General features: G+C 45.5%; 1 pseudogene across 1 annotated transcript in view; it reads right to left on the bottom strand.

Moving 5' to 3' along the window:
* Window positions 1–6,686: 6,686 nt before the first annotated feature.
* Window positions 6,687–13,561, bottom strand: part of LOC311615504 (NAD kinase-like) — a 107,705-nt pseudogene continuing 100,830 nt past the window's right edge. The window contains exons 2-3 of the transcript in view: window positions 8,048–9,470; window positions 6,687–6,733 (exon numbers count right to left, since the gene is read on the bottom strand). The product of the transcript in view is annotated as an NAD kinase-like (transcript). The remainder of the gene's footprint in view (window positions 6,734–8,047; window positions 9,471–13,561) is intronic.

Here is a 13,561-nt window from a genome sequence, read left to right as displayed (position 1 = left end):
AGAGGAGGGAAGTTTGGGGCAACCATGCTGGCAGGAGAGCAGTTAGGCATCAATCAGGTTGTCATGGGAGTGTTTCCGGGGTGATCAGGCTGGCAGGCAGAAGTGGTTAGGGCAATTAGGAAGGCAGGCAGGCAAGCAGTTGGGAGCCAGCAGTCCTGGATGGTGAGAGGGATGTCCGACTGCCTGTTTAGGCCCGATCCCAGTGGGTCCCAGATTAGAGAGGGTGCAGGCTGGGCTGAGGGATACCTCACTACCCCTTCTCCCGTGCATGAATTTCATGCACCACATCTAGTTATATCAATAAAACTGAAGAAAAAATTATTTAACAATCCTTTAACATGCCTTTTCATACATAATTTTTTCTGCATATCTTGAAAAGCCTGTAGTTGGTTTACCATTGAGTGTTTAGTGGTAAAAATACAAGAACTGCTCTTGCCATTTGGTACCATTGCCTTAACTTATACCAAGGTTCCAGCAGTTTTAACACCTTTGATTGTGCACCATTAGTATAATGTCAACACAGCCAATAAGGCAAACAGCATGTTAGTGTTATTATGAAAGTAATTTAAACATTGTAAACCTCATGAAAGGGTTTTTGTGAACCCTTGATGAACATGGACCACACTTTGAGGATTGCTATGGTAGTTAGAAAAATTAGTCAAATAGACAAAATAGAAAGGGGTTTTGCAATTATTGTTAAGCAAATTACTGTACACTGGTTAACAATGCTGGGAAGGACTTTAACTACATGGACAATAGCAAAGTTCATCACTATGTCAGCAACCAGGGATAGAAGTCCAAACACTTCTGCCCACTGCATCCTAGTATGGAGTCACCAAAAGCAGTCAAGAAACAGATGGAACAACTCTTTTGCTGAGAGAAGAGACACAGCAAGATCAGCCCCAATAGTGTATGATAGTCTCCTGTGGCCATTAGGACTATGCCCCAACTCCTCTACACCCCTGCTCTCTGGGCAACTGATACAGGACAAATGGTCTGCACACACCCGTCTTATGCTGCAGCAGAAGGACCAGACCCTTTCCCTGAGGAGTCAGAAATATTGAACGCTGGGGCGTGTCTGAAGGCCATTGAGCCACCCACTTAAACAGAACAAAGGAACTCATATTAAGCCAGAGATTTCCCCACACATGGTGATAAGCTCAATACCACCTACTTTAGCTCTTCATTTGGTGAGGTATTCTAGTCCCAAAGCCCTTATATGACTGAGTAGGATGGAAAACGGCATGAGACTGCCTTTCTGACAATTATATGATACTAGGGGCCTGGTGCATGAAATTTGTTCACTGGAGGGGTGTTCCTTAGCCCAGTTTGCACCCTCTCCAATCTGGGACACCTCGGATCTGAGATCCATGGGATCGGGCTTAAACCAGCAGTCAGACATCCCTCTCACAGTCCAGGACTGCTGGTTCCTAATGACTTGCCTGCCTGCTTTCCTGATCAGCCCTTAACTGCTTCTATCTGCCAGCCTGATGACCCCCTAACCACTCCCCTGCCAGCCTGATCACTGTCTAACTGTTCCCCTGCCAGCCTGATCATCCTCAACTGCCCTCCCCTACCGGCCCGCTCAACCCCATCTGCCCTCCCCTGCCAGCCTATTCGCCCCCATTTGCCCTCCCCTGCCAGCCATCTTGTGGCAGCCTTCTTGTGTTGGCCATCTTGTGATGATGTGGGGTAGCCATCTTGTGGTGGCCATCTTGTGACATGGGGGCGGCCATCTTGTGATGATGTGAGGGCCACCTAGACTTTTATCAGTATAGATACTAACACCACAGTCTTGCCTACTGCTTCTCTCTACCTTACCTACTGTAGTTACTTTACTTTTAATTTTTAAAAAAAATATATTTTTATTTATTTCAGAGAGAAAGGAAGTGAGAGAGAAACATCAATGATGAGAGAGAATCACTGAGTGGCTACCTCCTGCATGCCCTCACTAGGATTTGAGCCTGCAACCTGGGTATGTGCCCTGATCAGGAATCAAACTGTGACCTCTTGATTCATAGGTCAATGCTCAATCACTGAGCCATGCCTATCAGGCACTTTCAATTTTTTAAATATATAGCAGAGGCTTGGTGCACAAAATTTGTGCACTCCAGAGGGGTCCCTCAGCTCGACCTGCACCCTTTCGTAATCTGGGAGCTCTCAGGGGCTGTCTGACTGATGGCAGGGAGTGGGCTTTAGCCATCAGTCAGACATCCTTAGTGATGCTGCAGAAGCAGGAGAGGTTCCCACCACCGCCTCTGTGCATGCCAGCCATGAGCCCAGCTTCTGGCACACTGATCACCAGGGGGCAGCTCTTTGTTGAGTATCTGCCCCCTGGTGGTCAATACATGTCATAGCGACCAGCCATTCTGCAATTCAATTGATTTGCATATTAACCTTTTATTATATAGGATTCTTTTTTTATTGATTTTGGAAAGGGAGAAAGAGAAACATCAATGATGAGAGAGAATCATGGATTGGCTGCCTCCTGCATGCCTCCTACTGGGGGGTCAAGCCCACAACCCTGGTACTTGCCCTGACTGGGAATCTAACTGTGACCTCCTTGTTCATAGGTCAATGCTCAATCACTGAGCCACACCAGCCAGACTTTACTTTCACTTTTGTTAAATTATTTTGCCCTATTGTATTGTGTAATGTTTTCTTATTGAAATGATTATAAAATTTAATTGTTATATGCTTGCTTTTGAAATTAATAGGGGAGGGAATTAGGCACAATTTAAGAATTATAGTCTAGTAGCAGTGAATCCAAAGTAGTAAATAAATGCTAGATAGCTATGCATTACAAATTTCCTTAAGGCTATAAAATCAAAACTTACAGACATATGCCATTTTTTGTTGTTAATTTTCACCTAAGGATATTATTTCTATTGATTTTTTAAAGTGGAATGTAGGGAGAGGTAGAGAGAGACTGAGAGATAGGGGAACATTGGTGTGAGACACATCAATTGGTTGCCTCCCTCATGTGCCCTGACCAGGACCTGGGATCAAACTTTCAACCCAGGTATGTGCCCTTTGGTGTATGGGCCAATGTTCTAATTACTGAGCACACTGCCCAGGGCAGGATATATGCCATTTTTATACATTGGGGAAACATGTCAGTTTGCCATTTCTTCCTTAAGTTGTTTGTGCTTACTTAGATCCTCTGTCATGTCTACAAACTATATGGGATAAATAATGCTGAATAGTGCCTACTTTTAGTGCTTACTAAAGTAATGACTGACTTCTTGTAGATATGGTTAGGAAATGAGAATATTAGAGGCAGTGAGATCAGCTACAAAATTGGATTATTTAACATTTTTACATGGAAAGTATTTCTGTATGTTTCTTATCTCTTGAAAGAGATAATGGCTACTTAGCCCTTTTCATTTGAGAGGAAGGATGCTCTTCTCTTTTGATAGCAACTTTGGTGTACCCTGCTATCGGGAAGTCACCTCTTGTGGCTGTGGGCTTAGATCTATAATCCCTACTGCCAGCAGCCTTGTGGATTTCCTTTCCATAGTCAGATGTTACTCCTGTCCCAAGGGATGCGGCCTTGGTGCCGTGCGCTTCCTTCTTACCTGCTGGACTTGGAGGTCTTGCAATCATTTCCAGCCCAGATCCCTGATTTTACCATTCTCCAGGTGTCCTCTGCCCTTCCTGGCTTCAAATTGTCCCACCAGCTGTGTCTACTTAGCAAATTTGGGGTGAATGTTATTCTATCTAGTTGCTCCCTCTATGTGCTCTGGGACAAAGCTTGGGACACATCTGCCTATTCCGCTGCCATTTTGTCCATATTATGCTTTGATTGGTTCAATGGCTGACTGGTTGACCTTACACTTAGCATATTAGATTTTTATTATATAGAATTATATCAGTAGATGAAATACCTACCTTCACAGTTGTTCAAACCAGTCTATATCTAGTCCATCATCAATTTCTATTAATTTTACCTTTAAGACATATAAATTTACCTATTTTCTTTCTAATTTTCATGTCATCACCCTAACATAAACCTATATGTTGTTGGAACTCCTGTTCTTTCCTTCTATGATTTTTCTAATTCTGCCTTTGCTGTCCTCAAATTATTCTCTACCCAGAAATGGTAGTAAGGTTTTATTTTATTTTTTTCCTATGCACCATTTCTGGAAGTACTGAAATACTAGGTTAATGCTTGGAGTGGATGGAGCAAGCTCTTGTTCCACCTCCCTGCTTCAAAAATCCATTTAATATTAGGTCTAGTAATAATTAATGTCGTTTTCTAATACTTTTTTTTAAAATCGAATTTATTTAAACAATACAACAAAATTTAATCAACAATATAGTTGCCGTTGTTTTCTACTACTTGTGCCCAATGCTCAGGAAGCATTTTAATCCCTCTGTTGTAAAATTCTTGTGATTTTGATGCAAAAAATTCGGTCAATGCATTTTTGAGGCATTCTTCATTATTAAATTTTTTTCCAAGAAGAAAGTTTTGCAAAGAACGAAACAAATGGTAATTGGAAGGGGCAATATCAGGAGAATATGCAGGTTGAGGGAGAACTTCCCATTCCAACTGGCGCAGTTTTTCAGCAGTGATTCTTGCAGTATGCGGTCGTGCGTTATCGTGGTGAAGAATTACGTCCTTCTGATTAATCAGCGCGGGTTCTTTTTCTCTTAAAGCTTGGGCTAACCTTTCCAATTGGGCACTATACACTGCACTTGTAATGGTTTGGTTAGATGGTAAAAGTTCATAATGAAGAATTCCTTTAAAATTCCACCAAACACACAACATCACTTTTTTCGCATGCAAGTCAGGTTTTGGCGTGGGCTGCGGAGCCTCATTTTTGTCCAACCATTGAGGCCGCCTTTTCAAATTAACATACAGCACCCATTCTTCATCTCCGGTAACAATTTGCTCTAAAAACGGCAAACGGTTTTGACGAGAGAGGAGCGAACTGCAAATTGTGACTCTTTGATTACGGTTGTTGTCGGTCAACTCATGAGGAACCCATTTTCCAAACTTTTGGACTTTGCCAAGTGCACGCAATTGATTGGAAATTGTTTTTTGTGAACAATTTAAAGTTGTCGCAAGCTCTTGTTGGGTAATTTGAGGATTTTGCACCAAAAGAGCTTGAAGAGCTTCTTGATCAAAATTGGACACACGGCCTCGACCACTCTTGTCATCTAACGAAAAATTTCCCTCACGAAATTTCTCAAACCAACGCTGGCATTTTCTGGCGCTAACTGCATCTTGACCAAGAGCACTACAGATGTTTTTTGCAGCCTCACTTGCTTTTCTTCCTAATTGGAACTCGGAAAGCATGCAGTGCCGAATATGCTCTTCATCCACCATCTTCTTAGCCCTAGTTTTGCAACAAAAACCAAACTAAACACAAACTTTTTCAAGCAAAACTTGTTAATTGCACTTCACATGTTCTGTAGATACCACATGTTTGAAGGTTATGCCAATACAAGTCAACGCCAAGCAAGATTTTAAAGAAATGTTTAAAAACGACATTAATTATTACTAGACCCGATATATTGTCCTTGGGTAAAAGATGTATCAGATATTAAACCGATAAGAACAGATACTGAACTTGACCATAGCCAAAAGGCTGAGAAGAATTGTGTAGTAAGCTTTTAAATCATGAATTGGTCATATCACTTTCCTGTTTAAAACTATTTAATTTTACAATGGCATTTTGAATGAAATAAAACTTCTTAATGTGGCCTGTAAAGCCCTTATAATTTAGGCTCTATGTTCTGATCTCTTTTCTCAGCCACACTGGTCTTATGTTAGTCCTAAAATATGCCATGCCTTTTCTTATCTTAAGACTGAGGGTTTTTGCTGTTTCTTTTGTCTTCATTAGTACAATTTATTCTTCAGATACTAGAGGCCCAGTGCATGAAAATTCATGCACTGGAGAGAGGGCAGCCCTCAGCCTGGCCTGCCCCTTCTCACAATCCAGGAGCCCTTAGGGGTGGGAGGTGACCTGGAGGTCAGGGGAAGGCGATGCCTCCATCACACCTGCTGCTGCCACTGCTGGCAGCACAAGCCTTGTCTGGCCCTGGTTACCTGTGCCTCGGGTGGCCCTGGTCAGCTAGGCAGCCACCATCTGAGGCTTGCCTGCGCCTCAGGCTGGCCCTGGGCAGCTGTGGGGCTGAGGCAACTGGGGGACTCTAGAGGCAGGCGCAAAGCAAGGCTGGGCCTGCCCCCAGGTAAACTTAAGGGAGTGGGTGCCACCATCTTGTGGCTGTGGGCGCCACCATCTTTGAGGGCATGGCAGTCAATTTGTATATTCCCTCCTTATTGGCTGTGGGTGCCGCCATCTTTGCAATGGTATAAAGGTCAATTAGCATATTCCCTCTTTATTAGATAGGATTGGCTTAAGTGTCAGTTCCAGAGATAACCTTTCTCCAAATGACAACATTTCCTCTGTCCCTATATAAATTAGGATCTATTAGAGGGAAGGCAGGAGAAGGTGTGTGGGAAGAGATCAACCAAAGAATTTGTATGCATGTATGCATAACCCATGGACATAGACAATAGGGTGATGAAGGCCTGGAGCCTGGCAAGAAAAGGAAAAAGGAGGACATATATAATACTTTCAATGATGAAGATTAGAAAAAACAAACAAACAAACTTCAAGCAATGCTGTTCTTCAGACATTTTCTTGAGCATTGATCAGGCCTGTCTATTGCAGAGTTCAAAACAGTGTCCCTTGATATAGATTCTGGTCACAATCAATAAATACTAAACAAAGAGCAGAAAATGAGGAGAAACTTGAACCCTTCACTTTGACTATTTGTTAAATTTGGGCTTTCAAAAGAAGCATAGGTGCTTGAAATAAGTGATTCAACAGAAAGTTTTATATTATTTTTATTTATTTTGTAAATTTTATTTATTGTGAACAAATTTGCTACATGATTCAGTTTTATAATTTTAAATAAATATGATATATGCCAATCTGTATACTACAAAGATTAAATTGGAAGATTTTTTTAAAGTGTTTTTTTTTTTTTTTACTCTTTAAAGAAGTCTGTTTATTGAAAGGGTCTGAAAATAGTAATAAGGCTTTCAACAACATTTAATAACATTTCAGGATATTAACAATATGAAACATTAAAAATTTACTTCAAAAACCCATAGCTTTCTAGACCATCCCATCATGCTGCTTCAGGACGGGGGTAGCGCTGGCGTTCTGTCTACACAAGTGACCAGGTGTTCGGGTTCGGCTCCCTCTCAGCCCGCAGACCAGCCCCCAGGTGGGTGGACAGGTGGCAGTGAGAGCCCACTTCTGTGTCCAACATCAGGCCGAGTGCCCAGCACCACTGAGGTCCAGATGCTGAGGTGCCTCAGCAGGGACAAGAGTGGGCACAGCACTCAAGCAACACACGTCCACACAGGCACAGAGGCCAGAGTGGGTGCCCAGGCTGCAGACCAGCCAGAGAAACCCGACTGAGTTGGCCATGCTTGTGGCTCTGGACACCTCATTAGCACAAGATTGGGGTGTGCGTCCCTGCAGTGGAAGGACACTGTCCACCATGGCCCCAACGTGAGGCCCAGGGTGGTGTTGAGCCCTTCCCTTCTCCCGAGGGGAGCAGATGGAAACCCCTCAGAGAGAAACCCGTTCCTCACAACGGGCTCTACTGAGGCTGTCTGCTGGGTAAGGGCCAAGGCCACATGCAAACCGAGCCGAGGCTCCAACCATGGACTCCACAGGTCTGGGTCCCGCAAGGCCAACGTGCAAATGCTTCCATACAGCCCACACAGCGGGCCAAGGGAGGGCGATGCTGGAATGATGGGTTGTCCTTGTACCCCAGGACCCGCATGAAGCATTAGCACTCCACTCCGCTCTCACATGCTTGTCCCAATCTTCTAAACAAGTCCCCTGCATGGCAGCCATGGCAGACATGACAGAGTTCCCACGTATATCACAGAGAACACACGGGACAAGGCTCCATGTCAGAGCAGGGCGAGCCCTCCTGCCGGGTCCTCCAAGCGCACAGCAGCACCAGCGCACCAGCATCCGAGTCTGAGGCTGCGCTCGGGGTGGGGCCGACTCACTTGTGAGGAATGTGTGGGTCGACCTCCCCTGGCCGCCACCAGGGACCACCAGTGGGCCACGTGCAGCGCAGCGGGGAGGCAAGCCCTCCTCCTCGCCCTCTGGTCCGTGCGGTGGGCCTGCCGCTTGCGCACGGTCCAGAGCAGACACGGGGCCAGGCTCTGGAACCAGCCGCTCACAAGGTCCTGCACGCAGATGGAGGGGAGCGGGGAGCACGAGGTAGTGATGCTGATGCTGTCTCCATGGCGGATCTCCTGCCCCTTCCATCCGTCGAAGGACACCCACACGGTGCTCCTTGCTTCCGGTGACAACAGGATCTCGAGCTCGATTCCCGCAGGGACCACGATGGGTCGGAATGACAGTGAGTGGGGACAGATGGGCATGATCACGATGGCCGGCACATGGGGTGGATCATAGAAGCCCCGGCCGCCACTGCGTACGCCACATTGCCCGTCGGAGTGGAGACGATCACGCCGCCACCCTGCACTGTAGTGATGAGGTGCCCGTCCAGGTAGACGCCCAGGTAGGAGGAGGGACCTCTGTCAATCACCACTTCGTTTAAGACCTGGCACTGCATGACCTGCCTCCCAGCCTTTGTGGCCAGTCCGAGGCCAGCACCCCATCCTCAGTGACCCCGTTAGAGGGGGCCATCTTCTTCCCTCTGAGCTCCTTCAGCCGGCTCCGGAGAATAATAGCTGCGTTCCCCTGTACTACCTGAGTCACTTGGGTCTGAAAGTTCTCGAAGTTGTGTTGGGTCAGGAAGCCCAGCGAGCCCAGGTGGAACGCCATGACGGGGTCACGCTGCCCTGGAAGAGCGAGGAAGCGTAGAGCAGGGTTCCGTCGCCGCCCAGGCAGATGATGAAATTGATCCGGTTGGAAATGTCGTCATAGTCTTCTCGGAAGGTGCAAACTTCTTCACAGGCCCGAAGCTGTCATCACCCACGAAGGCAGGGTCTTCCAGAACCTTCTTCTCCACGTACACGATCATGTTGTTCTCCACCAGGTAGGCGCAGAGCTCCTTGAAGGGCTGCAGCAGGCCGGTGTCCCGGACCTTCTTGATGACCAGGACGCTATTTGGAGACTTGCTCCATGTCAACCGCTGCTGGGCAGGGCCCTGGATGAGCATGATAGTCTGGGGGTTCTGCAGCACACAGGCCTGTGGTCCAAAGGTGGTCATGGGGCACTGCCAGTTCAGGTCCTCCTGAACTCCTTGGTGCTCACCAGGGCGGGCGCGGCAGACAGGCTGAGGGACTTAGCGCGGCCACAGATGGGGTGGCCCAGCACAGCGTCCTCATCCCAGTGGCAGGCAGCACAGCTGTGGGAGGACGTGTCTGCGCTCAGCCCCCTCCACACGCTGACTTTTCTCTGGCTCCATCTCCATCATCCACGAACTAGGGCTTAGGTCATAACGCTGGCGCCTGTGGCCTGCGGGGCGTTCCCTCGCCCAGCTCCTTGCAGCTGCTCATCGTCACTAACGGGGACCGCTGGCCTACCAGGCAGCAATGCATCCGCATAGCCCTAAAGTTTTTTGTTTTTTTTTTTGTTTTTTTTTAATATGCCTTGGTATAAGCTGTTTTATTTTTATATTTACTTTTTTCTTCTTCTTCCTCTTCTTAAAGAATACCTTTCAGCATTTATATATATAGTAATCTTTATTGTTCAGATTATTACAGTTGTTCCTATTTTACCCCCCATAGCTCCCCTTCACCCTATTCCCAACCCACTGCCTACCCTTATCCCCCCACCCCACCCCCCACTGTCCTCATCCATAGGTGTATGATTTTTGTCCAATTTCTTTCTGAACCCCCTCAGGTTCACTCTTTACCCACCCTGAGGATTGTCAGTCCACTCCCCTTCTATGTCCCTGATTCTATTATATTCACCAGTTCATAATGTTCATCAGATTTTTTATTCACTTGATTTTTAGATTCACTTGTTGATAGATAAGTATTTGTTATTCATAATTTTTATCTTTACCTTTTTCTTCTTCCTTTTCTTAAAGAATACCTTTCAGCATTTCATATAATCGTGGTATGGCTGGGACCGGTTTGGCTCAGTGGATAGAGCGTCGGCCTGGGGACTGAAAGGTCCCGGGTTCGATTCCAGTCAAGGGCATGTACCTTGGTTGCAGGCACATCCCCAGTAGGGGGTGTGCAAGAGGCAGCTGATCGATGATTTTCTCTTATCGATGTTTCTAACTCTCTATCCCTCTCTCTTCCTCTCTGTTAAGAATCAATAAAATATATTTTTAAAAAAATAAAAAAAACATAATCGTGGTCTGGTGGTGATGAACTCCTTTAGATTTTTTTTTTTTTTTTTAATCTGTGAAGCTCTTTATCTGGCCTTCAATTCTGAATGATAGCTTTGCTGGTTAGAGTAATCTTAGTTGTAGGTTCTTGCTGTTCATCACTTTGAATATTCTTGCCACTCCCTTCTGGCTTGCATAGTTTCTGTTGAGAAATCAGCTAATAATCATATGGGTGCTTCCTTGTAGGTAACTAACTTTTTCTCTTGCTGCTTTTAATATTCTCTCTTTGTATTTTGCCCTTGGCATTTCAATATCTTCTTCTGGCACCCCAATAATTCTGATGTTGGTATGCTTGAAGTTGTCCCAGAGACTTCTGACACTATCTTCAACTTTTTGGATTCTTTTTTCTTTTTTCTTTTCTAGTTGAGTACTCTTTGCTTCTTTGTATTTCAAATTTTTGACTTGATTCTTGCATTCCTCTAGTCTGCTGTTGGGTCTCTGTATAATATTTTATTTTTTATTTCAGTCAGTGTATGTTTAATTTCTGTTTGTCCTTTTTCATATCCTCAAGGGTCTCATTAAATTTATCGGCATTTTCTAGAAACTCTTGAAAAACCTTTTATTCTTGGTTTTGAACTTTATATCCAGTCATTTGTTCTCCATTTCTTCCATTTGTGGTCTGTTTCCTTGTCTCCTCATTTTGGCTGCTTCTCTGAGTTGGTAGGGTGGCTTTGTGTGCTAGATGTCCTATAGGGTCTAATGAGTCATACTCCCAGTTACCTGAGGTGGACACTTTTTAAAAAATATATATATTTTATTGATTTTTTACAGAGAGGAAGGAGAGAGGGATAGAGAGTTAGAAACATCAATGAGAGAGAATCATCAATCAGCTGCCTCTTGCAGAGCCCCAACTAGGGATGTGCCCTCAACCAAGGTACATGCCCTTGACAGAATCAAACCTGGGACCTTTTAGTCCACAGGCCAATGCTCTATTCCCTGAGCCAAACCGGTTTTGGCTAAGGTGGACACTCTTGGTGGACTGTGTGTACAGCCTTGTTGTAGTTAAGTCTTAATTGTTGTTGGTGTCACTGGGAGGAATTGATCTCCAGGCCAGTTGGCTGTGAGGACCTGCTGTGTCTATAATGGAAGAATTGCTGTGCTGGAGACACATATATGGGGCAGGACTTGTTCCAGTGGGGCTTTGGTGCTCACTAGGTCTGCCTCTTGAATCTGTCCTTTATGAGAGTAGTTGAAATCTGGTGTTGCCTCACACAGACCATTAGATACACTAGTTTCTGGATCTCCAATGGGGTGCAGGTCAACTACTGTCTGAGGCCCCCCCAGCAGGAGCTACAGCAAGAACTACAGTTTTCTCCTCTTTGCTTGGGATTTAGAGGATTTGGAGCTGTCTGACTGGAGCTGTAGTTTATTTGGTTAAGCTTCAACAGGGCAGCCCATTTATTTGCAAAAGCCACTGCACAGAGCTTGGGTGTGTTTGTAGATTGTGCAAGATGGGGTCTCAGGGCATCACTAGGTTAGGGCGTGGCAAACAGCGATGGGTGCTAGTTAGCCATCTCTGCCTTTCCATTTTTCCAAGTCCCTGTATCCTATGCTCCAGCACAGTAAACAATGATTGCTGGGTGCACCTCTGCAAAAAAGTCACCCTCGCTTTCTGAACCGATGGCAGATAGTCCAGCTTCTCTCTGTAGAAGTTTGAGTTCCCAGTATCTCCCCAGAAATTGGATTTCAGAGTAATCGGGAGCTTGAAAAAAAGCAGCATGCCCCGTCACCCGCCACCAGCCCAATTCACATGCCTTCATACCTCAGCTTTTCAGCATTTGTACTCTTTGATCTTTCTTTCTAGCTGTAGAACTTCCACTTAGCCAGCTTTCTGTGGTTCTGAGTGATAGATGTTTGGTCTTTCAGTTGTAGTTTTGAAATTGTTTTGCGAGGTGGTAGTTTAGGTGTTTATCTTTTCCGCCATCTTAGTTTCTTCCCATGATGCATTCTTGGAATGCAATGTTGGTTTAATTTCCATGGCTGAGATGTGGGAGGTGTGGGTGTGACCTATTTTTTTAGTCTCTACATTTTGGTTTCTTTCCTGAGTTGATAGAGTGGCTTTGTGAGCTAGGTGTCCTATAGGGCCCAGTGGCTCAGCCTCCCCAGTTACCTTAGTGGACACTCTTGGTACACCCCTTTGTGGGCTGTGTGCACAGTCTTATTGTAGTTAAACCTTGATTGTTGTTGATATCCCTGGGAGGAATTGACCTCCAGGCCAATTGGCTGTGAGGATCAGCTGTGTCTACGATGGGCAAACTTCTGTGCTGGAGACACCCTTATGAGGCAAGATTTGCTTCAGTGGAGCTTTGGTGCTCACTGAGTGTGCCTCCTGAGTGTATCCCTTATGGATCTGAGGAGTTGTAATCTGGATGATCCTACTCTGACCCCTGAGTACACTGGCTCTTGGATCTCCAAGGAAGTGCTAATTTAGCCTCTGCCTGAGGCCACCCAGCAGGAACTATGGAGAGATCTGTAGATTCTTCTTTGTTTGGGTTTTGGAGGTGCACAGATGAGGCCCAGGTGTGAAGCAATGCAAGCTGCCATGGGGCCTTGGGCCTTCTTTTGGATGTTCTGGTTCTCTCTGACTCAGCTGCAGTTTGTTAGGTAAGTTTAGATTTCAAAGGACCAGGCCATTCATATGCAAAAGGCTCTGCACACAGCTTCGATGGGGCGGAGTCTCAGGCTGGAGCAAACAGCAATGGCTTCCCATCAGCCCTGCCCTAAGAGGCCCCTGGGTCTCAGTGTCCCTTGGTAATCACTGTAAGCACCTCTGAAAGAAAGATGCACTTGAGTTCTGTCCAAAGTCAGACAGTCCAGTTTCTTCCTGTATGAGTCTGTGTCCCCAGAGTTTCACCCAGAACTGGAGTTCAGAGCAGTTGGGAGTTTGTGTCTTCCTGTGGATTGAAAAAGCGAGTCGCATACTCAGTTGCCTGCCCTCTGCACACATGCCTCCATATCTCTGCACTTTACTTTTGCAGCTCCTCTGAGTCTCAGTGTGCTTTTCTCTTCCCTTCTAGTTGTAGAATTTCCACTCAGCCAGCCTTCATGTAGTTCTGGATGATATCTGTTTTGTCTTTTAGTTGTAGTATTGAAGTGGTTGTGCGAGGCAGCAAGTTCAGGTGTTTGCCTAAGCCGCCATCTTGGTTTCTCTTCTCTAAATTGGAAGATGTTTAGTCATTTAATTAAATAAATCATTTATCATGATTCT

This window comes from Pipistrellus hanaki (genome assembly GCF_964339955.1).
Source record: "Pipistrellus hanaki genome assembly, chromosome: 2".
NCBI classification, from domain to species: domain Eukaryota; kingdom Metazoa; phylum Chordata; class Mammalia; order Chiroptera; family Vespertilionidae; genus Pipistrellus; species Pipistrellus hanaki.
This window is presented reverse-complemented; position numbering and strand designations above follow the sequence as displayed.